This window comes from Strigops habroptila, chromosome 8 (assembly GCF_004027225.2).
Source record: "Strigops habroptila isolate Jane chromosome 8, bStrHab1.2.pri, whole genome shotgun sequence".
Lineage (NCBI taxonomy): Eukaryota > Metazoa > Chordata > Aves > Psittaciformes > Psittacidae > Strigops > Strigops habroptila.
This window is the reverse complement of record NC_044284.2, coordinates 48,365,996-48,392,395: the sequence shown is the minus strand read 5'-3', so window position 1 is coordinate 48,392,395 and position 26,400 is coordinate 48,365,996. Positions and strand designations below refer to the sequence as shown.

Sequence of the window (26,400 nt, the reverse complement as noted above, 5' to 3'; positions counted from 1 at the left end):
TGGCCCATACAATGTCAATCCTAAGCATATGTGGTGCTTAGTATTCCCACCTCTGCTTGTAATGTATTGCTGGATGTATTGCCATGTACTGCGTTAGTGAACAAAGTGCTACCTCACTCTTTCAATTTCCATTCTTTTTCTTGGCAGCCTTCTAGACATCTAGTCTCTCTTGCCTCGGCATATCTCTGACAGTTAGCAATAGTAACTTTTGCTAAAGACAGGTGCTTTTGCATCTTTATAGAAAATTTTACATAAATTAAAGGGAACCATCAGTTTAACTAGAAAAGTTAGTTCAGAGATCATAACTTTGGATTTCCAGCATTTGGGAGTAAGACTCCAATAAATGCGTACAAGCCACACATTATAGGTAAAATTCTTACTCAAGTAATTCTGGGGGAAGCCAATTTTAGGGGATGGGTACAAACATGTGATTTGCCTGTGATTACTCAGGCAAATTATTTCAATTTGCTGCTACAAACAGAATATTTACAACATAAGTAGACACACAGAATTCTGGGCATATCATGCATAATTAAGAAACACTGGCCAACAGTTTCTTCCCTAATGAATTTTCTTTAAGAAGCAACAATCTTAGAACCTCTATTAGAAATGCCTAGAAGCATTACCATTAGAAATCAAACCAAAACAAAATGGATTTTTTCTTTTAACTGCACTTTTTTTTCCTTTCAGTACAGAATAGGCACATCTAGTGTACTTCTTTTCTTGCTGTCTTTACTGCAAAGCTTTCCCAGGATGCTGTATCTAGTCAGATCCTCTAAAATAATCAGCAAATAGAAATGTCTTTAACCTAGATTTAAAACCACAGCCTGATCCAGTATTTAAGATCTTGGCCAGGAATTTGTTCCACAGTCACCATCCATAATGACTGAGAGGTCAGAGGCTACTCTGCTACTCACAAGTGCAAATGGGACTGCAAATGTACTGGAGTTCACTTGCTGCCAATTTTAAGGCCAAGGTTTGTTTTGCAACAGGGCATGGAAGATTAAAATAACACAGGAAACTTGGCTGGACAATAGGTCCAAGTGGACCTTGAAGGAAGTAATTACTTTGTACTACTGTAATCCCTCTTCCTCCCTCTGCTCTTTCACTTCTTTATGTGCTTAATTGTAAATTACTCTCCATTCCTACCACTGTTTTAGTTTTAACTTGTACCAGTGAAGCGATACGGAAGTGCTGGTACTAAATTCCCACTGTAAAAACAGTGCCAATACTTGGTGTCTATGAGCTTCAGAGCACTTTGAGCACTGGAGCTAGTGACATTACAAAGCTTGTTAACGTAAAATCTTCTTTGTGTTACATTTTTTGCAATACATTTTACAAAAATCTACCCCAGGGAGTCAAGGGGCAGTTGCTTCTTTATTACATTTTAGAAGAGACACATTATCAGTGTTCCAGTCTATATATTATGAAATTAAGTGGATACCCTTGGGGTTAATTCCTTGTTGTAATTGTAATGAAAAGAAACAATTTCTAACCCTCCATTTAAGATCTATAACTATTAAAATCCACTAGTCTTAGTGACTCCTGGGGCCAGTGAAGTACTTCAATGTACATGAAAAAGGGCACTCCTACAGTGTCCAATATCAGTGATTTATAAAAATAACAGCCTCCAAGTGGGAAAACTAACAAATGAGTTTCCATTGCGCCCCTCCCTGCTGTTTACCATTGCATGCTGGATTCATCAACTATGTAAAATTATATGCATATCGAAATTATGGAGCTGGGTTCCAAGATTATATTTTGCCTAGAGTGGGAAAGGTAGAGAAGGAATCACACAATACAGTGATTAAGTACAAGGAAAAATCACGCAATGCAGCCATAGGGAATCCTCCTAGGACAAAAAAGTTAAAAAGCAACATTTTTTTTCAGATGCTTCTCAGTTGTAAATGCTCCCACTTGCTTCAACAAACTTTACCTGGTAAGAAAATACTTGTTTTTAAATAGCCAAAGTTTAACCATCTATTTCAAAAACACTTCCCTCTGCAAAGGCTTAATTTATTCAGTTTGGGAGATATATAGTAGTGACAATGCTATTGACTATTTTCAATGTCTTTATTGTGTATGTGGCTATACTTTTTGTGAGAATTCCTCCTCACTAGTGTTTTCCTACTGCCTTTAATACGGACAGCTTTTACGCCATCATACGTGGCAGGCTTCACCATCTTACCTACATATTTGTACCCCTTTTCACTTTTCATAATGCTCAAAAGAGAAACGTTTTCATAAATAAGATGAGAAAAGATGGATTTTAAAACCGCAGTAGTTAAAGGGAGATGCAGGAATACTGCACTGCAGGAATCTGTTATTAAATCACTTTTATGGACTGACTAGGTTTCAATTTGACAGCAAACCTTTAGCATGTAATTCAGCCTGTTAGTAGCAAAATAAAATGTACATCATCAGATAGTGTCTTCCAATTTAATATGCTTATTAAGATCATTGTTTCTATTAAGGTAAAAATTCTGTAAGTGCATTATTGGCTAACACAGCATAAATTCCCATTTGGTATGCATGCATGCTGAACGGACATACTAATTTAACAGTAGGAGAGTTTTCTAGGACTTTGTTAGAGCAGCCTGTGAAAAAGAATATCTCTTTCAGATGTCAGAAATGGTCTGTCTTTTTGATAAAGATACTTGTATAGCTGTGGTTGACATAGCTTTAATACCATTTATCTCTCTCCTTTTATTCATCATAGTATAAACTCCCTTAGGGGAAAGAAAAAGGGTCTTACCAGACGTGAAAGAAAGTAATAGTTGTTGCACTTAAAAATACTATTCTATCTACTATATCTAGCTATCTACTATACTAAATACTATACATACTATTGTAATGAAGTATGGCACACGTTGCTGTGTACAGAGGAGTTTAGACTCCACTGGTTATTTTTAAGGGAAAGAAGGGAGGAGGCATCATTTTATATGTCAAGGACCAGCAAAAAACGGGTTCATTTTCATAAATATTTACTGTAAATTCATGTTAATGTCACCTGTTACTATCGGCAAGCCATGCTGGAGAATGTCCTTATTTTTCCAGTGTTTGCAAACCATTTACACATCTCATCATTCAAAGCTTGTGCACTCTCTAGTCCTCATGCCAATCAGTGAAACTAGAACTGCCACCTCAGGCTGGTATCTTAGTGGGACTTAAATTGCCAGCTTGAAAGGACAAAGACCTGTTACTCTTGCCTGCTTACAAAGGATTACAGAAAGTATGATACAATAGTTACAATAAAAGACAAAATTGGAAGGCTGATAAGAAACCACAAATACTTTCACTTTTATCATTGGCACTGCTTAATGTGCTGAATATATAGGTCTTTAGCAACTGATGAGTATTTGAACTTACATAAAATGAGCAGGTGGCCTCCATCTCACCAGACAGATGTTAGCATCACATCTAATGAAGCTAAACAGAACCACTGTCAATAGAAGGCTGTAAGTTTAACACTTTTCATGATCATTACATCCCTCTTAATAAATCAAGAGCTATACAGAAAATACATGGCTATCCCTAGGAAGCAGAACACTTTCTAACATTGATTGTGCAGATGGTAGAAAGGGCTGCACTTCTCAAGGCCAGTTGCTAATTATCCTATATCAAATATGAATAGGATGAGTGCTGGGCAAATAACTGAGCAGAATGTTGATACTGGGAACCTTGTCAAGAATTGGAAATCATTAAAAAATTAAACAGGGAGCTCTGACCTTTGAACTTCTGATCATTTCTTCGTTATGTCTTCATAGAAATGGGTTTATTCAAATCTATCTGCAAGTGCCTGCGATTTCACTGCTGATCATGTACTGAAGGGAGCTTTTCTGAAGTGGGACAAAGCAACACACTGATAAGGCTGGGGTGCTTGGAAGCTAATTTGTAATAGAAAATATATCCGTTATATTCTAGCATCAGAAATTATATACAGAATTTTGGCATTAAAACACTAGCAATGAAGCCATGTAAGTGCCGAGAATGGGTCCTTGTTATATGTGAGGGAGCACATGGAGTGAACGTTAACTCTGTTTAACAAAGATGATCTAACACCCCTGAAATGCTGAGTCTGTGGATTATGCCTATTTACTTTGCCAGTTGTAGTAGAGATTTTATTTGTACTGTGTACTGCAGTTAGTCAAGGCAAAATTCATGTTAAGAAGTTGAAAATAAACATAAAACACAGGACAGATACTAACATCAGATTACAACTTGAATAACTGCAGTATAACTGCCTAAAACTTTCTTGTCATTTCAATTCCATAATGTACCCATTATTTTTTTTTTATTTGTATCCCTTACTTCTGCAAATAGAAGTATCACTATTTTTGTGAAAGAATTTATTCACCGTACGTGTATTTGCCAGCTCTGAATAGCAAATATATACATGTATATAATTATCACTATTGCTTGTCTATTACTGAACAGTAAACTGGCAAAAGAATTTCAAGCAAAGAGTAGTACTGAAACATTCCAAGAAAGTAGAGACATGCTTATGTTTAGTTATTTATGAAATAAAGATTAAAACTAGGAATTTGCTTGAAAAACAAAACAAAACAAAACAAAACAAAAAAACCAACCCACAAACCCCCACCCAAACCAAAACCCAAACAAAAAAACCCATTCAGCTTAAGCAGCTTTGGTTAAATTTTAAAACTCGCCATCTTAGGTACTGACGTAATCTCTTTTGAATATATTCCTAACATGATAGCTGTAGTTTGCAGACTATATTCTGTGGAAGAGGAAAAAAAATCACAAGGTAGAATCACTTCACTTTTAATGTGCACTGTCAAACCATAAGCATGAGAAACACTGCAGTCCTCTTGGCTTGTGCTGGAAGTTGGTAAAACGTTTGTAGATAGTAAAAAGATGAACAAATACTCAGCACTGGCCAATCTGTGAAAATCAACATAAAATATTTCCACTGAAGTGAAATTATTTTTTTCATCGAATAAATGGATATATCACATGCATATCATTTGCTGTTACATCCTAGCTATGAAGCCATAGAATAAAGGCAGAAAGTAAGGACAAATACCACTCCAGAACCTAACCTGATTCGGCATTCACCTGGGAGAAGGGAATTCTGGCTCCAGTTTCTGCATCCAATTAATATTTGGATTATCTCCATCCTAAATACCTCATAGCCATGTGGATTCAATCGTCAAACACAGCCAGAAACTGAAGCCAGGACTTGCACATTCCCCATGGGCTCTTAGCGCCACTATGCAACAGGATAAAATCAGGCACTTGCTAGATGGGTGCAACCTAGCCTGAAGGGCAGACTGGGATTGCCTAATATCTTCGACCCTTTTGGGAAAACAAGGGGAAAACCCCAAAAAAGCCAAACATTATAGGCCAATGCATGCATAAACATTAAAGTCATACCTGAACTACTGAATCCAGCATAGAGATAACTTACCCGTGGGTCCTGCAGATTAGCATGTGACATGCCAGGGTTGAAGACAAGCTATCAAAAACTGCAGCTGAATTTGCTGTATAAGGACTATATCTCCCCTTACTTTTTGATGAGCATTTCTCAAAATGTGACTGCCCCCGCCAGGCGAATGCACAGTGGGAGGAATCATGCACCACCCATGCTCACCCTTGCACACCACACCACTCAAGCTCAGCCAGAGGAGGATTTTAAATGGGCAGAAGGAACAGCTATGCACACCAAGGAGCCTTTGTGTCTCATCTTTAATCGTACATATTTTCCATTGTGATTAACTCGCTGCTTGCTTAATCCATGAAGGATTTTATTAACAAAAAAAGAGAAAAAATAAAGTTAATAACCTGTCATCTCCTCACTGATGAGGAAATGGTTCTTCGGTGTGGTAGATATTTGGAGCCATTTACAATGCAGGGATTGAAAATTGAAGAGCTGGTGTGTTAGACAAGTATTGCCTACAAGCACCTCATTCAAGTGCATGAGGAATTGTCTCTCTTCATACATTCTGTTTAGAAAATGTAACGGTCTGAACTGCTTTGTTCTCCACATATATTAAAAGCAGATTCATCACTGAGTTAAAGAAAATAACCAAGTACTGTCTCTACAGACTTTTAAGTAACAGTTCCTCCCCTTTTACTCTTGGCATTGTTACAGATGAATAACAGAATATTGGATGCTAGCTACAGATCCTTGGGTTGTTCCATTGCAGAGAAAATTTGAGCTCTTTTAAAGAAGTATGTCAGAGTTCCAGCAGAAAATATACCACTACTGAAGTTTCATTTTAATAGATGTATAAGCCTGCAGATCTAGCCAGGTTTTGTTTTCATTTTTACACTGGAACTGTGAAAATTTCTCATTTATACTCTGTAAGAAGCAATAAATAATCCTGTCTCTGATCAAGTGTGTTAATTTCAAACCTGAAACTTAAAACAATTAATTATGCTGTGAGGGAAACATTCTGGAAAAAAAAAAACCCCAAATTCAGAAATGTTTAGCCCTATGTAAAAGTAGCATTCAATTGTAAATGACGAGAGGGGTCATACAAGTGTTACCAGAAGCTTCATACTCCAGGCAGACTTGTCTCAGTGACAGTTAAAAGTTAAATGCAGACTATCTATTAGATTTTCCTCCTGGCCAAAGCTTGGTACTCATCTTAAACAAATGTATTCAATACTCTCCTTTCAGGCCAGTTATGGATTGTATCATTCATTAACTCTGGAAGCCTTCTTCAGGTTTGCTGAAAAACTTACTCTTTTAGATTTCTAATGATTTCTAATTAGATTACTAATGACTATAATATTGAGTTACTACCACTTTATTTACTGGAGATACATTTTTTCCTAGCGTATACAGTATTTTGAGTGCTCTGTCAGGAGTTTTCAATAGTAGCAAGTGCCAAGTTCAGAACTCAGAGTTCTTAAAAACTTGAATTAAAAGCAGCTCAATACTCCCACTCCCCCAAAAACAGGAGAAACAAGTATTTTCCCAGGATCACTCACTGGACAATACATTCCCACTTGCAACCAAAAGTTTCAGTACAAACCAAATAGTTTCATTGAATGGCAGTGGAATGCATCATGAAACTGGAATACAGAATTGGTTTGGGAAAGCAGAATGTGAAATCAGTTAAAAAGTAAAATATACCCCCAAACAGGGCCTAGAACACCTGATTGTGGGTAATGCCCCATACACATTGGAACAGGCTCCTCTCCAGCCCGCAGGAGAAAGCACTACTGCACTTCCTTGTCACCTGCGCTGCCTGCTCAGATCTCTCCTCCTGGGTGGTGTCTCTAGAAGTGTAATCTCTGTCTGGGACCAGACTAACCTCAGCGCTTCCACAGGTACCACGAGGGATTTTTGTGGTGCTCTGTAGGTGTCTCCTGGGGTGTCCACAGAGGTGCAGTCCCTCCTGCAGCTGCAAAGTAAGTCCAGGTGCTCATCCAATCTCTTGGTGCTGGAGAAGGAGAGATTTCAGGATAGCCCATTTAGATTCTGAAGTCTTCTGCAAACTTCTCACTACCTCCCACCATGCTGCAAAGTCTCTCTTTTCATCCCCGTCCTTATGCTTTGGAAGAGGCTTAATGGAACAGTAGAGTCCAATCTCCTCATGATACATTTCTGCAATTAGGTGAAGACTCTGAACTCTTGTTTACATCCTTAGTGCATCCTGTGGGCCATGCCTGGGCAAGTTGGTGTCAAGCATACGTTTCCATTCATTACTCAGAAAAGTAACATACCAAAAGCCCAATAGTCAAAATTCAAATGGGTGTTTGCACTGTCACAGAGCTTCTTATTTGTTTTGTTTGTTCTCTCCTTGCAGCTGATCAATATATGAACAGATTTTCAGCTGTCATCTATACTCAGACAACTACCTCAAATAACCATTGCAATTAAACTTACCCACATCTTTCTTTGAAGATGATTTAGGTTGCACTGTAATAATTTTGGATATACTTATAAATTTACACTGATCTTTCATACATATTTATCACTTCATTTTGTACATGTAGATACCCTTCAAGAGTTCCTTCTTGGTGACTTCTCATTTTGTGGCTATTTTCTTAAGAAAATGTAACTCCAGGCATATTTGTATTAAGAAATGCAAGAATAGCGTGATCAGTAAAAAAGTATAATGCAGTTGGAAGAACACAACTTCTAATCATCTCAGACTGAGAATGCTGATTTAATAAAACGTGAAAAATAAAATCGATATTGTTCAGTTCTTGATATTTATTTTAATTCCAAATTATTGTATTTGCCACGCGTCAGTCCTCTACCTAAGCTGCTTACAGAAAATACTCAAAACACGTTAGGAGTATATATGGGGTTTTGTTACATTTAACAGAGGATATTAAAAGTCTTCTCTGGCTTCATATTTTATGAATATATGCTTTAAGAGAGGCTTGTAGTTTTCAGGGTAAGATCACAGATACCCATAATATAATGCACTAAAAACATACTCTGATTCCTTAGTTCTGCCTTGGAACCAGACTGAGGGCTAAATATTGCAGGCTGTGCTATAACAATATCAAGATTTTTGAGAGAGGTAGAGCAGCATTTCTACCACTCTCCTTATGTGGGTAACAATGAAATACCAGAAAGTTTGGCACAAAGCTGATCTTCTACTGTACCAAATAAAGTCAGATCACATTTCCTACAACAAGAGGTTGACAAGGACAAAAGAAGAACAGAATATTTTTAACGTTCCAAAGACTGTGATTCCTTGTTTGCTGGAGATGGCTTGATTTTTGTTGTCCCATTCCTCCCCATAGATTTTTTGATCGTTCAGAAAAGAATGAGGTCTCCAAATATAGGCCAGCACATCTGTGGCCCAGATAAGGAAAGTGATAAACAGTTTGTGATAAATGATATCTCAGGGAAGGATACAAGATATCTTGATGAGTACTAAAAAATTTCCATGTGGAGAACAAACGTTATCAGAAAAAAAGAAAGAGATGATAAAATCAAAAACATTTCAGGGACATGAGGCAAAAAGGGAAAATGAGGAAATGCAACACTTGTCTTTGAAACTGCACTGAAAGTGATTCTTTCCATGTTAATCTTTTTCAAACAGAGTGTCTGTAGTTTTTATGAAACCTTTGCTATCTGCGTTGGACTCTAAAAATATTCAAGTTAAGATGGATCACAAGTGTTTTCTTTCATTGGAATTTTGATATTCTGAGGATTAAATTAAACACAATTTTATGAGAACTATTAGATATGCTTTCCTCCTTTCAAAAGCATCTCCCTCTCACTTTTTTCTTTCTTCCCCAACACCGGTAATTGCCAGTTAAAAGGAAAATAGTTTCAAAACAACAAAGTTTCCATCATATGAACAGTTAATTCAGAATTTGATGGCACTTTACTGTCGTCACTATACCTAATTCCCATTTAGAAAACCCTTAACCCTAGAGTTATAGTAGAAGCAGCAGTGCTTACTTTCACATTTTTCTTCCTTAATCCAAGATAAATCTCTATAATTACAATTGACTGCTTTTTAAAGGAACAGAAATGGCAAGTGGCTCTATCTTAAATTAAGAGATCTATTACCTTTGGTGTTCTAATTCTTCTCAGCAATGTGTTGTCTCAGGAGGCACTTTCTCATCCTTATGAAAACTAACTTTCTGTAGGTGTAGAGGGAAAAACAAATCATTGGAGTTATGTACTAAGTGACTGCATAAGGAAGATATATACAAGTTTAGAGCAATGGAAAATCATTGCCAAGTATGTCATGTATGAACATTTTATTAAAAAATTTCTGTAGCATAAGATAGTCATCAAACAAGACATTTTTATTGAAGGCTACATTTTCATTCCTTCATGCAAATGGGACATTGGAAAGTAAAAAGTAGAGACTCACCATTTCTGCTTTCATGAGTTGAAGGCCTAAAAGCTTCATGGCACTTCTGGTACACCACAGCTCTGTACAGCCATACCTCAGAAACCCTCATTGGCCAGCAGCACAAAGTGGCATGCCCTGCCAGGTTATCAAGGCATGTATTTGCAGTTAAACGCTCATTCTTCTTGCTCCAAGGATTTTCTTTTTTTCCTGTATCCTATAAGCTTCTTGTTTTAATTTCATTGTGTTTGTGCCCAATTCTGTCCTGCTCTTTACATGGCTGTGGCTTTAAATCTGGACCTTAATGATCCTCCGAATTGTATGCTCATCAGTCTTTCTTTTCCTAGTTAGACAAGCAGCAGATGTCCTAAAGTCTGCCAGATAATTTGAGATTTTTCAAGACCTGTCGTACCTCAGAATTAGTGAACACTGGCAGCATGTACAACAATAACAATGCTGGAAGCTATCTGTTGGCTGATGTTGTGAGTACAAAGTCATTTATATAACAATAACCAATACCATTTATCTAACTACTCACAACATTCGCTGGATGGTATGTACCTTATATTAAAAAGACCTGGATCCAAACTAGTCCAGATTTCTTTCCCAGGATTAAAACAACAACAACAACAAAGTACCTAACCAAATGAAGCATTACCCAAATGCAAAAATTATTTTCTCACTGGTCCCTCCTCCAAATGCTTAGTTTTACTCATTCTGACAATTAGTTCATCTAGGTAATACAATACATTCTATATTTCAATGGTTTTCAGACCTTTAAAATTAGACTGTACAACCACACACTAGCATCCGTTGGGGGGATTTCAGAAGTCATCAACAGGCCAGATAGCTTTTAGTTGCTGAACACAAAGTGTTTTGACTCTCCTGGCTAATTCCATTTATTTCAGCAGAGCTGTGCCAGCAGTGAATCTGAGCCCTCTATCTAAATTTAATCTGTCCATTACCTCTGAAGACTATTGCAAATAAATAGGCAATCGAGCAGCTAGAAGGACAGAAAAGAGGGATACGATGTATAATAGGTAACCTTACAGAAGACAATCAGAGCACTGATTCCTTTCCTTCCAAACGGCAGACAGTAACAGTTCAAACTAATCACGATTCAAATTTTCTTTTCTACATTTAATTGATACTCTGGAGACTTCATTCAGCTCACTCTAAATCAGTCCCTTGGTAATTGACTTCACCAATAACTGGATCAACCTGCAGGTAAGAGCTGGAATGGGATCTACAGAGCATAAAGCCCTCTGCTTTATACAGCACTGAAAGCAGCTCCAATACATACACATTCTGAACAATTGTAAGCAATTGTTCAGAAAGGCTTCAGATGCCCTGACAATGTATTTTACTTTGAACTGGTAAAACAAGCTCAATGTTTACCCAGTTCTTGGCTTCTTCACTGCTGCTACATTGAGAGTGACACTTGCGAAACGGATAACTTTCCCCAGGGAATGAAGTTAAGAACAATTCAGTTTACAAACTCTAGGCTAAAAAGGACTTTTCAGATAATGCTTCCAGTGAGGACTGACTGGGATGTCTCCTTAGCTGCAGTATACAACTCAGCTGTACATGCCCGTGGACTTCTGCCACCTGTCTGATACTTTCTAGTCATTACCAAATAAAATTCTATCTATTTAGAAAATTTCAGTAGACATCGCTATTTAAAAGACCTTTCAAAGATGTAGCGGAATGTGTCTATGGGTCAAAGGAGAATCTTATCTCACTATGGTTTCTAAATCTGTAAGTTTTTCTGAGGAATGGAGTGTTGAAATCTGATTGCTGAGGCTGTGCAACAAGAATGAAAGCTGAAGAGAAAGATTAAAGATGTTTAAAGTTCAGATATATCTTTACTATCTTTCTCAGCACATTGACATAGGGATTAAATACAGTTTCTAAGAAAGTGAAAAAAATAATTTTAATACAGTCTAGTCAGAATTAGGTAATGTAAGGCTTGTTATCCTCACACCTAAAAGAAGAATATTCTATTACGAAACAAAATAGCCCTTGAAATAGGATATTCAATAACAACATTCTTAAAAGTGACTGTTTATTTTTTATCAGACTTCAGAATTATTATTTTTTTTACTCTTCAAGGAAATGTATTATATTTGGGTGTCCTTGTGCTGCTGTCTCTATCTTCCAACTGTTCTCCTGTATTTTTTTTCTTCTGTCCTCATACTAAATACCTATAGTGCCATAAGAAGCTCTTCCATCTTGCAACAGCACTAGAGATCAATAATCTAATATGGGGCATAAACTTCCATTTTACTAGACTATCTTGGCCAAACCATTTCATCTTTGGGAGCTCATGTACATGACTCTAGCATATGGCTCATGACCAACAAATGATTAAAGTTCACTGGAAGGAAACTGTAACTCTTGTCTGCTGCAGCTACTCTAGAAACCTGCAGCATAAATTTCACAAGTAGGTCAGAGGGGAGGGGCAGGCCTAAGAAGAACAAACTCAGAATGGTCCAGGTCTACACAGCATTTCTCTTAAGCTAATACGATTTTTCTTCACAAGGCTATTAGATACCTTAATATGGGTATTTGATTCTTTGAACAGTTCTATTTTCTGTCTGATGATTCATAATGGAGTTAATTCTGAACCTTACCCACTGGTTGTTTTTAGCAGTTGAATACTCAGTAAGAAAAGGTGTGGGGTACAACTGAGGAGGAAACTGGTGAATTGTAAAGAGGGAAGGGCATTTTAGTCTAAAATACATTTGCATTTCAAAAGATTAGAGTAAATCATGTGCACTTAACTGGCACTTGCTTTTTTAATTTAATTAATGCTAGAAAGACACTTTAAACCACGGTGCTCTAAAGGTGCTTGGAAGGAAAAAAAATTGTCCCCCAAGTGTCTGATGTGAAGAGCCCCTGGGTGACACTCAGAGTAATGCACTTTTTGAGCACTTCAACTTACTAGTGTCTTTCAGTGCTTAATCAACATAATTTGACACAATTATAGATATAAACACTTTATAAGCACTTGGTTCTAGGAGTGTCAAAAAAGTGTTGATCTCCATCAGTTTATACTGAAAACAAAAAGCTCTAGCACAGGACTCAAGCAAGTGTTTAGAACTGTTCCACACTATTAATAACATTCAAAGAAGCACCCAAAAAACAAAAAAGAAAAAAAGAAAAAAAGTGTTTCCAAAGTGTTCTCTGGATAGATTCTTTAAAGACTTTACACATCCACATAGCGGGCTACCCAAAACAATTAAAATTGCATGAAATATACACTCAGCATTATTCAATTCAGCTACTCACTACCTAGCTGCAATGACTGGGTAAGTAAGTCAGCAGTATTTGAGGGAAAAGAGGAGAAACAAAAATGGTGCCATTCAGAATAACAATTATCATCTTATCTATCACATTTATATGTTAGATCTTCTAAAAGAGGATTGAGAATATGTAGGTTGGGACGTAGCACAGGCCCAAGTCACAGTGTTTAAGGTAAGACTGAGTGCAGGTATGCCATGGGAGACTGTACCTTAAGAGGTTTTTTCTGTTTATGCTCCTAACTTAGTTGAAAAAATATTCTGGGGAGGAAAAAAAAAAGCCCACATGAAATGCAGTTTATTTCCTTGCTACAGCTGGTGAGTTCTCCACTTGCTTAATGCAGATTTTGCTTCTTTTGAAGAGAATGTTGTTCTTCCAGAACGCTGACGACAGGTTCTAATAGGCAGAGTTTGGCCAGCAGTGAACCCCCATCAACTGCCTGCTACATACATTCCATTTGTTATCTGAGCAACAGATTCAGGTTTTGTGCTAAAAGATTGTTCTGTTCAGTGGGAAAAAGAGTAACAGCACAAAGTCTAGGTTTCCTCACAGGACACTGTAATATCACCTCTCCCTCTCTTTGATCCATGGATTTTCATTTTGCAGAAACTGTTTTTAATTATTAACTTCTTAATTAATAACTTTTGGTGCCAGTCCATCATTTCAAATCAGAGTGAGGATTACGTTTTATATGGTAAAAACATGTGTGTCTAAAGATTCATTTGAAATAAAAGCATAAAAACACAGCAAGCCTTTTTCCTCTTTTCCCTTCTCCTCACATTTATAATTCAGCACGCATTTACTCAAGTCACAAGCTGTGTTTTGCAAAGTGAGTGAAGCACATGAACTCTGATATATATTATCTCTTCGTAAGTGAATTAGGTCAGCTAACCTTACGGATATATCACCTGACAGTTACATTAATCATCTTAACACTTTGTGATCTTTTTGGCAGTAAAGTTGAACGACAATTGATCATATTAAAGATCAGTTTTCACATTAAGAAGATAGTATCTATGTAAACTAAATAAACAAAATGTAAAAAGTGACATTTTCAAAGTCATAACTTATTTTCACTAAGGTTAGCACCTAACTGCTTTTGAAAATAACCCATTAGAAATTGTCCCTATTTACCTTGTAATTGTTGGAAGTGTGCTCTTGCATGATCCATCCATTTTGATACAGGATGTGCTTGATGTTTCCTTGAAATGATCTCTGCTGTGTGCAATTGCTGATAACATTGCGTTGTCGAAACCAGACCAGAACATCTCTTCTTTTAGGTTGGAATGAGGCTGGGAGTGATGTATAACTGAGATCCTAAAAAAAACCCAGAACAAAATAGCTCTAAAAAAGAGCACCAAAAGAATAAAAGAAAATTGGAGGCAGTAGGAATTACAGGATCATCTGAAGAAATCAAACCAATTTTTTAGGCACCTACCAGCAGGGACTGCAAAAACTGTGGCCTTCCATTTTCTGTCTGAAATTTGCCATCTACCAATTTAAGGCACTGTTGCAGCAAAGCACTTCAGCACTGCTTAAATCCTCTCGAAGTCAGAGGGATTTAAGTAAGTGAATAAAATTATGTGCATACTGAAGTACTTGGCTGGGCTGGGTTGTATTGTTACATTTGGCCATGGACAATTTTAAAAGATTACTCCAAGACTGAAACTGCTATCTGCAATTTCCTTGACAAAAGAAGATGTATTCTGCATTTCCTCCTTTAATACATTTGAGATAAATAGGAGAACAGAAACAGCTAAAATTGGTTATTTTACAGAAGTAGAGAAGAGGAAGAGATATTCTCCAAGAGAAAAAATGCAAGCTGTTTTTATTTCCTTCCTGGATAAATATGGTATGTTTCAGGTTCTTGATCCATCTTTTCTAACACCAGAGTCTTCACAGTCTAGAGTTCTGTCTCTCTACCAAGTTACACATTATGTCTCTCAAGTTTTTGGGTGTTGCTGTGAAAAACACTAACTGTTAGAGATTTTTTTTTTTAATTTTAAACAACCCTTCTTCCCTGAATTCAATTGCAGTTGAGGAAAAGTCTACAATTGTGATTGAAAAAGCTCCAGCCTTACTACTATCTAACCACAGAGGTATTTCTTTGTTTGACTTAGCCTAATTCCTCTAGGATCTTGGAGTCTGTTTCAGAGCATATTCAAAACTATTCCAGTTTTAGCAGTTCATTTAGTTTGTCTTAAGCTTGACAGGAATCCAAAAATTATGCAGAAGATTCCTTAAGTCCTGAAGGGTGCAATCCTGGGGTGGGGTGTGGTGGTGGTGGGGAAAAATATCATAATGTACAAGCAGAATTTACTCTCAATGAAAGTACAGCTAAATATTCTTTCGTAATGACTGCAAGAAAAGGATGGTGTAATAGCCTAGGAGGGAGAGCACTCACTACAAATAGGAAATGTGTTAAATTCCTCTTCATCCTGAGAGGGTTTACATGTATATCTCACAGCAAAAAACCTCACACTTAACCATGAGGTTTCTCTCCACAAGGTATATTTGAAAAGAAAACCGCTAATTCTTTACTTCAAGAACAGTTCTAGGTGTATAACTTGGGAGCTTTGGACTGCATATCCCAAGTAGGCAGAGTTAACCATAAAAGTCTAGGGCAACTTAGCCCTAGACAGAGGAGGAAAGCAGATTTCTTGAAACATCTTGCCGCATAGCTTCACATGCCTCTACTTACCACACAGGTGTTTAGATAACTTTTCTTACGTCATAATTCCACCCCATGTTCTAGTCGGGAAACGTAGAAGAGATTATATGTCCACAGATTAGACACCTAAAACTTAGTTCCTGAGCAAAACCACTTTTGGATGTTTATGGTTTATACTTAACTTACCTATTAGAACACAGATTTAGTCCTCCTCATGCAACAAACGGTTTCAGCTCAACCGTTGATGTGACTGTAACTTTTTGTCTTCCTAAAAAAAAATGATGGAAACGGGTTGCTTTTTTTTTTTTTTTTTTTTTTTTTAACAAAAATCATGTAAAGAGTTACTGGGTTTTATACTAGTTTATTCACCTAATTCCAATAGCAAAAAATATCTTTTCCATGTCTGGTTAATTAAATAAAACTCCGTGATGGAACAGTCGATCTAGATGACAACTATCTGTCTGTTAGTCCTCAGCTGACACTATTTCATCAAAACACTCCAGCACTGTGGGACTGTGCCAGTTATATGACAAATAGGGACCATTTAAACATGGACCTTATGTATAGTACAATGCCAGATTTCTTAATAAAAGCAGTCCTGGAACAATCAACCTCATCCCCTTGCTAATTTTCAGATGCTGAATTCATCCATCATATATTATAAATCACTTTCTTCCCCAAACAATAGGCATTTGGGATCCTCTGGCATCCCAAGGCCCTTTACTCACAAAAGGTCTAATTTTATTCCACTCACAGATTGTTCTTTTTTTTTTTCTTTCTCCTTGCAGCTTTAGTCATAAAATAACCTTTTACTTAGAAGAAATGCATTACTTGAATACATAAATACCATTAATGAGTAGGAGGGGATATGGAAATGATAATATACTAAGAAGACAATTGTAACAGTTAAAATTGAAAATACATAAAGACACTGATGGAATGATTATTACAGTGCTGAAATATGTATATATACACACCCTTATGATGGAAATGATATAATATTACTTAGTTGGTTGGACTATGTACCCTGTGACTGTGTTTGTGTTAATCAATGAAAGGGTTATAGTTTGGCATGGATATGACAACAGAACACAGTACTCCAATGGAAAATGTAAAGCAACACAATCAGTCCCACTTAAAACATCATGCAGTCATTACATTTTGGGAGGCAAACACGTTTGTTCAGCATCTATCTTACTATTTTGCATGTGATTAGCTTAGCTCTGTCACACTGTGTAAGCATGCCAATAACATATTGTTGAAGTGATATCAGCATAAATGAAGCATTTGTTTTGATTTGGGGTTTTTTTCAAGGGCAGTAAGAAGCATCCAGTAAATTCTGCTATATCTAGGCCTGTAGCCTAAACTGCAATCTCAGATACTTACGGAAATCAGGCACATCTGGAGTTGATTCTCATTTACCTTCTCTGTGCAGCTGGATTTAATTCACAATTACCTTCTCTATGTCCTTGTCCAAAAAAAATACTCAATGTTTGTTGATTTTTTTTCTAAGATACTACCATACTCAGGTTTTTCTTATCATTAGGAAGTTTTGATGATGGTCTTGACAGGTATAATTTATTTAAATAGGCTGAGTTACGTTCAAACCTTCAGTTACTTCCATGGTCTGCTTCATTTATTACCTGCCACAGGTACATTCTTCTACTTCCAACCCAACTTTTGCTCAGGTTCTGACTGGCCAGTATGGACAAATAGCTGCTTACAGCTGCTGAATAGAAGGCAAGAAAATCCTGTCTTCCCTTCCCTTAAGCCTGTCATGTGTTGTTATTAAAACTCCATGCTTCCCTCTTGCCAAAGAGGGAACACAAATTGCAATAACATAAACTATAAAAATGCTCCACTGTGCAGATTTTTTCTCTCTCCTCAAATCACTCTTCTCAATCTACTTGTTTCTTCTTTATTCTCTTCTTCCCACAACCCTACTGCTTATAATGAAAAGAGTCTGCAGGCACACCGAACAGAGCGGCTGAAGCCAATCTGAGGGAAACAGATTTGTCAGAAGCACCACAGAGCTCAGTGACAGAAGCACAGCGATGGGTGTCAGATATAGCTGCTGCAAATCTCATAGAAACACGATGGTTGGCTCATACTCTGGAGCAGATTTCTGATTGAAATGGATGGGGAAAAAGAGCTATGCAGGGCAATCACAATCAGCCATATGATGCGGGAAAGTGTGCCACATTCCCTCGTGCTGGCAGGTGAGAGGTGGAGACCTTCTGGACACCATCCAGAAAACCTGTGCCTTTATACAAAATTAGAGGTTATTTTTTGTTGTCTTAAAAGGTTACATAATTCATTAAATTCATTATTATATTTATCAAACTTATTATCAATTACTAATTAAATTATTAATTTATTCACATGTAATCTTTAAACTTGCAGTAATTTTCTTCAATTAAAATATTCTCCCATAGCTATGTCATGAAAATGGGTATGTAGGAAGTAGTATCACTGTGTAGTAAGTATATCATAGTAAGAACTAAAAATTAAGCAGTCTTAAGTGGCATGAAAATCCACTGGACTGTGTTAACAATGACTCTCTAGATAGGTGAGACACGATTTTAAGAGATGATATCAAGGTCTGAACATTGTCCATAGTGATTTTAAATACTAATGAAGCATCACTGTGTAGCTCTGCATATCCAAAGTTGAATTCCAGTTTAGTTTTATGTAGCTGAATAACTAATCTTTATTACCTTATAATCAAGGTTCTGAGGTTTTTAACATTTATACGATTGATTCATGCATACAGGATCAATTTGCAGGTCATTCCTTTCTTTGTTTTCAACAGTTTGCTCCTCCATTATGAAAAACTGCCAATCTAACCATCCCTCATTGCATTGGAATTTAGCTTTTGTGACTTGGATTAGATCATATTTTCAATATTGAAAAATTACCTGGTGACTGTATTTTTGGTGACAAGTTTTTTGCTATTCTTTCACTTCTTTTTTTCAGATAAGAATAACAATTATCAGTTGTCTAGGTGATTGCTTACTTTCTCAGTACACATAGGGTCATAGTTGTTTCCAGGCAAGCAATACAAAACCTCATTAATAGAAAAAAACAAAGTCAAATATATTTCTAACCAAAGACTTTATATCCTCAACTGTTCTATATTTGAGGCACAGTACATGAAGGTATTAGGAATGGACACCTCCTCTAGAACTGTATTCCCAGTTACCGCCTGCCAGAAAAGTTCTCCATTGAGCTTTTACAGTGTTTTTGCAGCATATGTATACAGGCCACAAGGGAGCAAGATACAATGCAGAAAGTCACTGGCATGTACAATACCTCTCAGAGGAGTTTTGATTCAAGGCATGCCTGCTTAGTAAGACCAATAAAAAAGGACAAGTCTACTCATTAGCAAAGTATCATCTAAAGTTACAAGACAACAATCCTTGTGAGCACTAATTTTTAAGTAAATAATGGAAAAATATCCCCCATCTACTCCATGGCACTTACCTGAAACATGAAGGACACCAAATGAATAAGGGGATCAGCAGCAACACTACGTATTGTCAAAGAACTTGGAGATTTCCACTCAGAGAATTCTTATGTTTTAAATCTTTCAAGATACCTATGAAGCTCTGGAGATCTTTCTGGTACTGTGAACTGTTCCTTTATCTTCAAGCAAAACAATCGTAGTAATATAATCCTTAACATCTTGAAGTCTGCAAAGAGTTCACAATGACCACTTTGAAAAGTATTTTCTAGAAAACATATTCCTTGTAAAATTGAAAAAGCTTAGGGTGGTTCACTAAAGTAACCATGGAATTTACTAGAATAATCAGGGAATTCCAGCAATGTAACTGACTGCTTCATCTGTACTAAAAAAAAAGCTTTTAAACATTAAAGCAAATGAAATGAAGAACCAATATTTTAGCTCATAAAAATAATTCATTCTCCAGTTATGTAAATAAATGTCCTAAACAACGGAGAAGCTCCTACCATCTAGGCTCTACTAAATCTTTGAAAAAATTCCAATACATTATCTAGGTGACTTTGAAATACACCTCACATACCTTTGGATCAAGAAGAATTTAACCAACTATTTTATCTGCTATTTATTTTTATCTAAACTAATCATTGTATGATGACTATCATTCCCAGTGCATTAAGTAACACACATAAAGCTAAGGTAGAAGGATGTAGTTTCATACTGAGTGACGTGAGTAGCTAACTGCTATAGTGGATAAAGACAAAAGCAAATCTTTTGGTTTTGTAGGCAAGACATTTTGAAAGAATCAGAACAAACTCCATGAATGCTAGACAGAGCTTCAAACTTTGGACTTGAGGTTTATAGGCATTTCAGATCAGTTCTGTACCTTCCTGTGTCCTTCCCTTCAGCTTGAGAAAATAAGGTCAAAACTGTGCACATACAGCTGACAAAATATATTCTAAACATATGAACCTGCAAGGTATTAAAGAGTTAATGTGGACCAAAGCATATGAAAAATCTCTCAGTTCGTATTCATTTATCTCCCATAGGATGAATTCTGACCTGTTGCTGTACTTTCCAAGTTAGTCCATAGTATAGACTGTTAAAGGCCAACAAAAGTCAATCAAAAGAATGTTCCATCTTACAAAGTATTCAGCAAATACTTCAGGTGATCCTGCCTCTCTACTCTGCTCTCGTGAGACCTTGCTTGGAGTATTGTGTACAGTTCTGGTGTCCTCAGCATAAAAAGGACATAGAGCTGTTGCAGCGAGTCCAGAGGAGGGCTACAGGGATGATAAGGGGGCTGGAGCACCTCCCATGTGAAGACAGGCAGAGAAAGTTGGGGCTGTTCAGCGTGGAGAAGAGAAGGCTGAGTGGAGACCTCATAGTAGCCTTCCAGTATCTGAAGGGGACCTAAAAGAATGCTGGAGAGGGACTCTTCATCAGAGGCTGTAGAGATAGGACAAGGGGTAATGGGTTCAAACTCAAACAGGGGAAGTTTAGATTAGATATAAGGAAGAAGATCTTTACAGTGAGGGTGGTGAGGCACTGGAATGGGTTGCCCAAGGAAGTTGTGAATGCTCCATCCCCGGCAGTGTTCAAGGTCAGGTTGGACAGAGCCTTGGGTGACATGGTTTAGTGCAAGGTGTCCCTGCCTATGGCAGGGGGGTTGGAACTAGATGATCTTAAGGTCCTTTCCAACCCTAACTATTCTATGATTCTATAAAATGATTTTGAATAGTGGCTAGTTCGATTAAGTGAGAATTAATTTTTGGATTAATTTTTAAATTCAGTGTAATCACTTGTTAATGTAACAGCATTTTTCTTTAAGCAATTTGGATAAAAATTTCCTATTTCGTAAGAGACTTCCTTTCTGTAGTCCCTTTCAGACACATCAATCAGAATAACATCTTTCTACTGTATACTGTCATTCATTCCAAACAGGTTCACTAACAGTTGGCAGAGAGGGATCAGGTCTACCTAGGGAAGCAGGGGGGAAGAAAAAAACCCCCAACCTATGAAGAGAGTCAAATCACAACTGCACTTAGTGCATGAACTTTCTTTGTTGGAAAGAGGTTTCAGATGCAGATTTACTTATAGAATAATATGAACATTTTTTTCAAATGACTGTATTAATGTATGAGCTTCAATAAATCCTACTGAAAACTGGGCACACTCATCGTTAAAAATCATATACAGTAAGAAGTAAGGCTCACCCCTTCCTTGCTTTTAAAAGTGTTTCTTTCTCTAAGCTTTGAACTTAGCCCCATTATATCAAATGTACCCATTAAAAAGGAAATCAATCCACATATTCAAATTACTGACATTTACCCTACAAGGAAAAGAATCAGTATTGTAAACTTGGGTCATGAGCATATTTTTCTTGTATGTTACAAAGCTTTGGGTATCTTGTGATCACAGTTAAACAATAACTCTAGTATACAAGAAACAAAGCCTTGTTATATTATGAAAACATCAACACATATCAAACAATTGAATTAGACTTCATAGGTATAATAATTAACATGTGCAAAAAGGAGAACAAAAGATCAAAACAACTTAATTAAATGTCAGACTTTACAAGCATATCCTCACCTATGATACACAGACTTGAAAGCATGTAGGCAAGACTCACAGTAGGAACCACTCTTTGGTTTTATTAATTACTGGAATAGTTAAATAGCATTTACTGAAGAAAGTATAGGATCATTTAATAGAAATGAAGAAGTTCATAACAACCTCCAAGGTGTAAAATAAGAAGTGATTTGATCTTGAACCAATTACAGCTGTTAAAAACATTCTTGGAAAACTTCCAAGATTAATTCCAAAAGATTAAATTTTTAAGGAAAAAACCCAAACATTCTGAGTGATTTAAGCAAAAACGACTACACTATAAAATTTTCAAAAAGTACAAAAAGTAATTTCAGATTAATTTTAAATTGGGAAAATATCTCAGATGAGAGTTGTGCAAATTAGAGCACTGTGGCAAGTTCTAATTCACACAGCTCCTTACACAGTCGAAAATGCCAGGCTGCTTTGTCTTGGCACACTTCTGGGGTAATATTTTCTAAATGTTTTTATTTGGAACTCTTTTTAAAAATATTGGGTACAAATATACATTTATCTAAAACATTATTAGGGTTTGTAGAGCTGTGAATTAATTTCTTACATGTGTGAAAGACTAATGGAATGATTTTAGGGCAGCCAGGTACAGAAGGACATATCCAAGACTCCTGCTGAATTCCTGTCAATGGACCTCCACAAGCCAAACCTTGGCTTCTTCAGTGAGGACACATGCAGATACACAGGCATCAAACATATCTATTGTACTAAACCCAGGACCAGCTGGAATTCCAATTCACAAAACAAATGGCACCTTTCCAGTCTCTAAATTAGTTCTTATATACCTTTAGCACTTAGAAGATTCTTCATGTGAAGACCAAAAAATGATAATCCTACTTTATATAAATATCATTCTCATTAAAAAAAACCCCTAATTTAAATTCAGTTACAGTTCAGAAATAGAACTGTAAGGAATCTAGCCCCAAATATCAGAAATATATTTCCATTGTATTAGAGGATATGAATGAAATTTGAGACAACAAACCTCAGGACATGGAGTTAATTAAGAACTGAGCCGGAACAAACCTCATGGTTTTCAAATCAGAAGCTAATGTGTTGCCAGCTGGAATGTATGGCCCCCCCATGGTAAGGCTGAAAATATACATTTGTAAACTGTGTTTCCCCATGTTTTCTCTGCTCTGGAGAAACCCAGAACTGTAAAAGATACAGAGCAATAAATTGCAATTAGCGCACAGTTGAAGAGAAGGCTTCCCCCTACCCCGCCAAGAGACAAAAGACCTTTCCGCAATGTAAGGAAAAAGGGAAAATGAGGATAGAACAGTCAGTAAAGCATTTCTCCCCCCCACTCTCCCCCCAAAGTAGCTCTTTCTTATGCAAATAATTTGTACATACATTCTATCTGCTTCTGCATGGGTCCACCAAAAGTTTTTAATTTCTTAACTAAATTTGACAGAGGATGGAGTTGTTAAAGATCATCAACCGCACTCAAATTATATGAAAATAGCCAGGCCAAGTAGTAAAGGAGAATCTATAAATGTTACAGCATGGCCACAAATGACACCACATGGAAGAAAGCCTTATAAAAGCTCATCGGTGAGCTACACTTTAGCTCAATCTTGTATTTTTATAAACAGGAGTGTCAAAAAACTAGAAGACACAAATCCATAGAAAACTGCAGTTAATTTATCCTGGAGCTCATGGAACTACTTGTGATTTCATTGTAAGAACAGGCTGACTAGCAAATTTTTAAAGTATCTAGGGAAAAATGTGGTGGTCATTGTGGTTTATGCCTGTACTAGAGCACTGAGAGCTCACAGCTCATGCTACGGAGCTGTTCTGGCAGGCTGGGAATTCATAATGTTAGTGGATTAGCTGCCTCTGAAAATGGTCTCTAGTCTTCTCTGACATTACGTATTATAAAAATACTCTGATATTCTTTCCATGAGCAGAGAATCAAATGGCCATAAAATAACTGCTTAGTGGTACATGAATCCCTTTGAATATAAAATATTTATATTATTTAAGTAACTAGGGAACTGTTTTTCCAGTTTCCTTTACAAACTCGGAAAGTTAAGAATCAGCTTTAGAAAAACTTCAGAGACAACATGGTGATTGATGTTCATTTACATACAGAGACTTGGGCAAAAACATTAGGTGTGGTTTAGATTAATTTGAAGCAGATGTATAACTCGTGACAGAAGAAAAGCTTTATCTCACAAATATAATTAAACAATAAGATTCAGAGAAATCTGTCAATAAAGCCCAAACATTCTGGGTCTGAAGAACTACAACACTGTTGCACATACGCTAGCAGACTGAACGTTCATAAAATGGGATGTTACCAATATACCATGTTACATTCATGAATCCCTGAAAAAGGCCCTTCTCTGTATTGGGAAAGAAAAAGAGATCAAGGAAATCTACAAGTGCTAAATACACACCTCCCTGCAATGAGATGCTAATTCCACATTTATGCTCTTTCACCTTATTCCTCCCAAATTAGTAAACTGCTAAAGAGAAAAGGAAGTGGCATTATAGTGCCATGAAAAAATGACCATTGTTTCTGCAATTTAGTTTCAGCATAATTGGCGAGATAGTATCAGCAAAAGATCTGCCAAGAAATTAGATTTAATCAGTTTTTATAACAAATAAATAGGATTTTGAGAATTATAGCAGAACTTAAAGTAGTAACAAATCACTCCAAATGCATGTTACACTGTCTATTATGCAGTCTGGAAATAATATAAACTTTAATGGACAAAGAAATTGAATTTATTTCTAATTTGACATCTCTGAGATTCATTAATCTATCTGTTCCAAAACACTCTTTATTGAGAGGTCTAACAAGGAAAACCCACTGATATTTATTCCATTATTTAAATTAAACACCTTTAATCCCATTAGGTCAAGTCACTTGCATTTCTGCATTTAGTAACTGTTAGCTAATCCAAAATGTCAGCAAGGATTTACCAATTCTAAAACTGAATTCCTTTGTCTATCTCTAAACCACTGCAGCTATCTGTTACAGAATAAATTAGAAATAATAGGATTCTTGTTTCTCTAGTCTATAGCTATTTCGTAATTTAGAGATAAAACCAATTAGTATTAGATCCCTTTTTATATCTCATTTTAATTGGTATTATATTGAATATTCTTATTCTTCATTGGGTAGCTCCACTAGCAGGATTCTAATATTAGCATGTCTTTTGTACCTTTTAACTATCTGAAATAATTCCAGGAAGGGTAATAATAAGACTTCTTAGACATTTTTTCCATTTACTAGTCAGCTAGCACTGTAAGACTAATATTTAATGTTATTAATAATTCTCAAGTCAGGAGTTAAGAATTAAATAAGGGATACAAAAGATTGCTAAGTTTAAAACACTGTTTAATTTTGGTAGAGATATGCAGATCAAAAACTGGAACAATGCCTGGGAGAAAACTATTTAAACATGCTTGAATTTCTCTTTAGTTCTGTTTAACCCTCAGGTTTTTTCCTGATAAACATTTGCCCTAATGCCTGCTGTGCAAAGAACAATAAGAAAATCACCAAAGCTCCCCAAACCATGTCGGTGACTCTTCCTGAGTTATTATCTTGCAGCTACCATAAGTAGCATGAAAGGTATGATTTCTACCACTCCCAATAGGGATCCAGTGTACAGTATTCAGTGTGATGTCTCACAGGGAGAAATCAAGATCTAGAAGCTACATCTGTACCTATCTAAATTCAGTCTCCAACCTCCAATGCTAGAAGAAAAAAAATACACAGTTAATGCATGCAATTCCATTTCTTGTAAAACTGTAGCTATATGGTCTCTTCTTTTGTTACTTTGTTGATGAGCCCATTGACTTCTCTACTAATCACAGCTGTCAAGGGGAAAATAAAAATCCTAATACAATCTGATAAAAGGTTCTCTAGTTGGGAAATCCTATTCCAAGAATGAAAATGCAGTGTAGAGTATATGCTGAAACATTATAACTTTATGTAGCACAATAAAATATATTAGCCTTTTCAATACATTAACAGTTTTCCTTCCTTGACAAAAACTTTAATCTTAGGGATGTCAAGACAGTTTTTGTAGGCTTTTACAGCCATAAAAACAATTATTGTGAGCCAGGGGAGTGCCTTAGGAATACTTGGTGATTAAGTTTACTTTTCTTTTTTTCAATATATTCTTAGTATTGTTAGCCTGAAAGGATTTCAGGTCTAACATTAGTTAAAATATAGCTAAACATTATTTGAATAGAAACCACATTTTTTGTGTGTGTGTGTATACATATAATATATAAAAAGATAGACAACACGGTTGAAAGAATGATTCATTAATTTCTCCATTGCCCTCAGTACTTGCAAATCCTGATTTGCAGGGAAAAACACTGCCATGTTCAACAGTTACATAAACAAACACATAGTATTCTTAGAGAATAGAGGATAGCTGCTCTTCAGCCAATGTCAGAGGAACAACAGAGGGTGATTGTAAATACTAGTTTATAACAATACCATAAATACACCTGTAGTTGTGGCGGGCATTTGCTTTTGGCTCAGAATATAAAGCTTCAGTTTTCAGATGGCAAAACCTGCA

General features: G+C 36.4%; 1 long non-coding RNA gene across 1 annotated transcript; it reads right to left on the bottom strand.

The window, feature by feature from the left end:
- Positions 1 to 7,192: 7,192 nt before the first annotated feature.
- LOC115612107 lies at positions 7,193 to 16,547 on the bottom strand. The gene is made up of 4 exons (XR_003992880.1): positions 15,961 to 16,547; positions 14,238 to 14,420; positions 9,512 to 9,585; positions 7,193 to 7,415 (listed from the first exon to the last, which is right to left on the bottom strand). It is a non-coding gene; the product is annotated as an uncharacterized LOC115612107 (long non-coding RNA).
- Between the last annotated feature and the right edge of the window lie 9,853 nt (positions 16,548 to 26,400).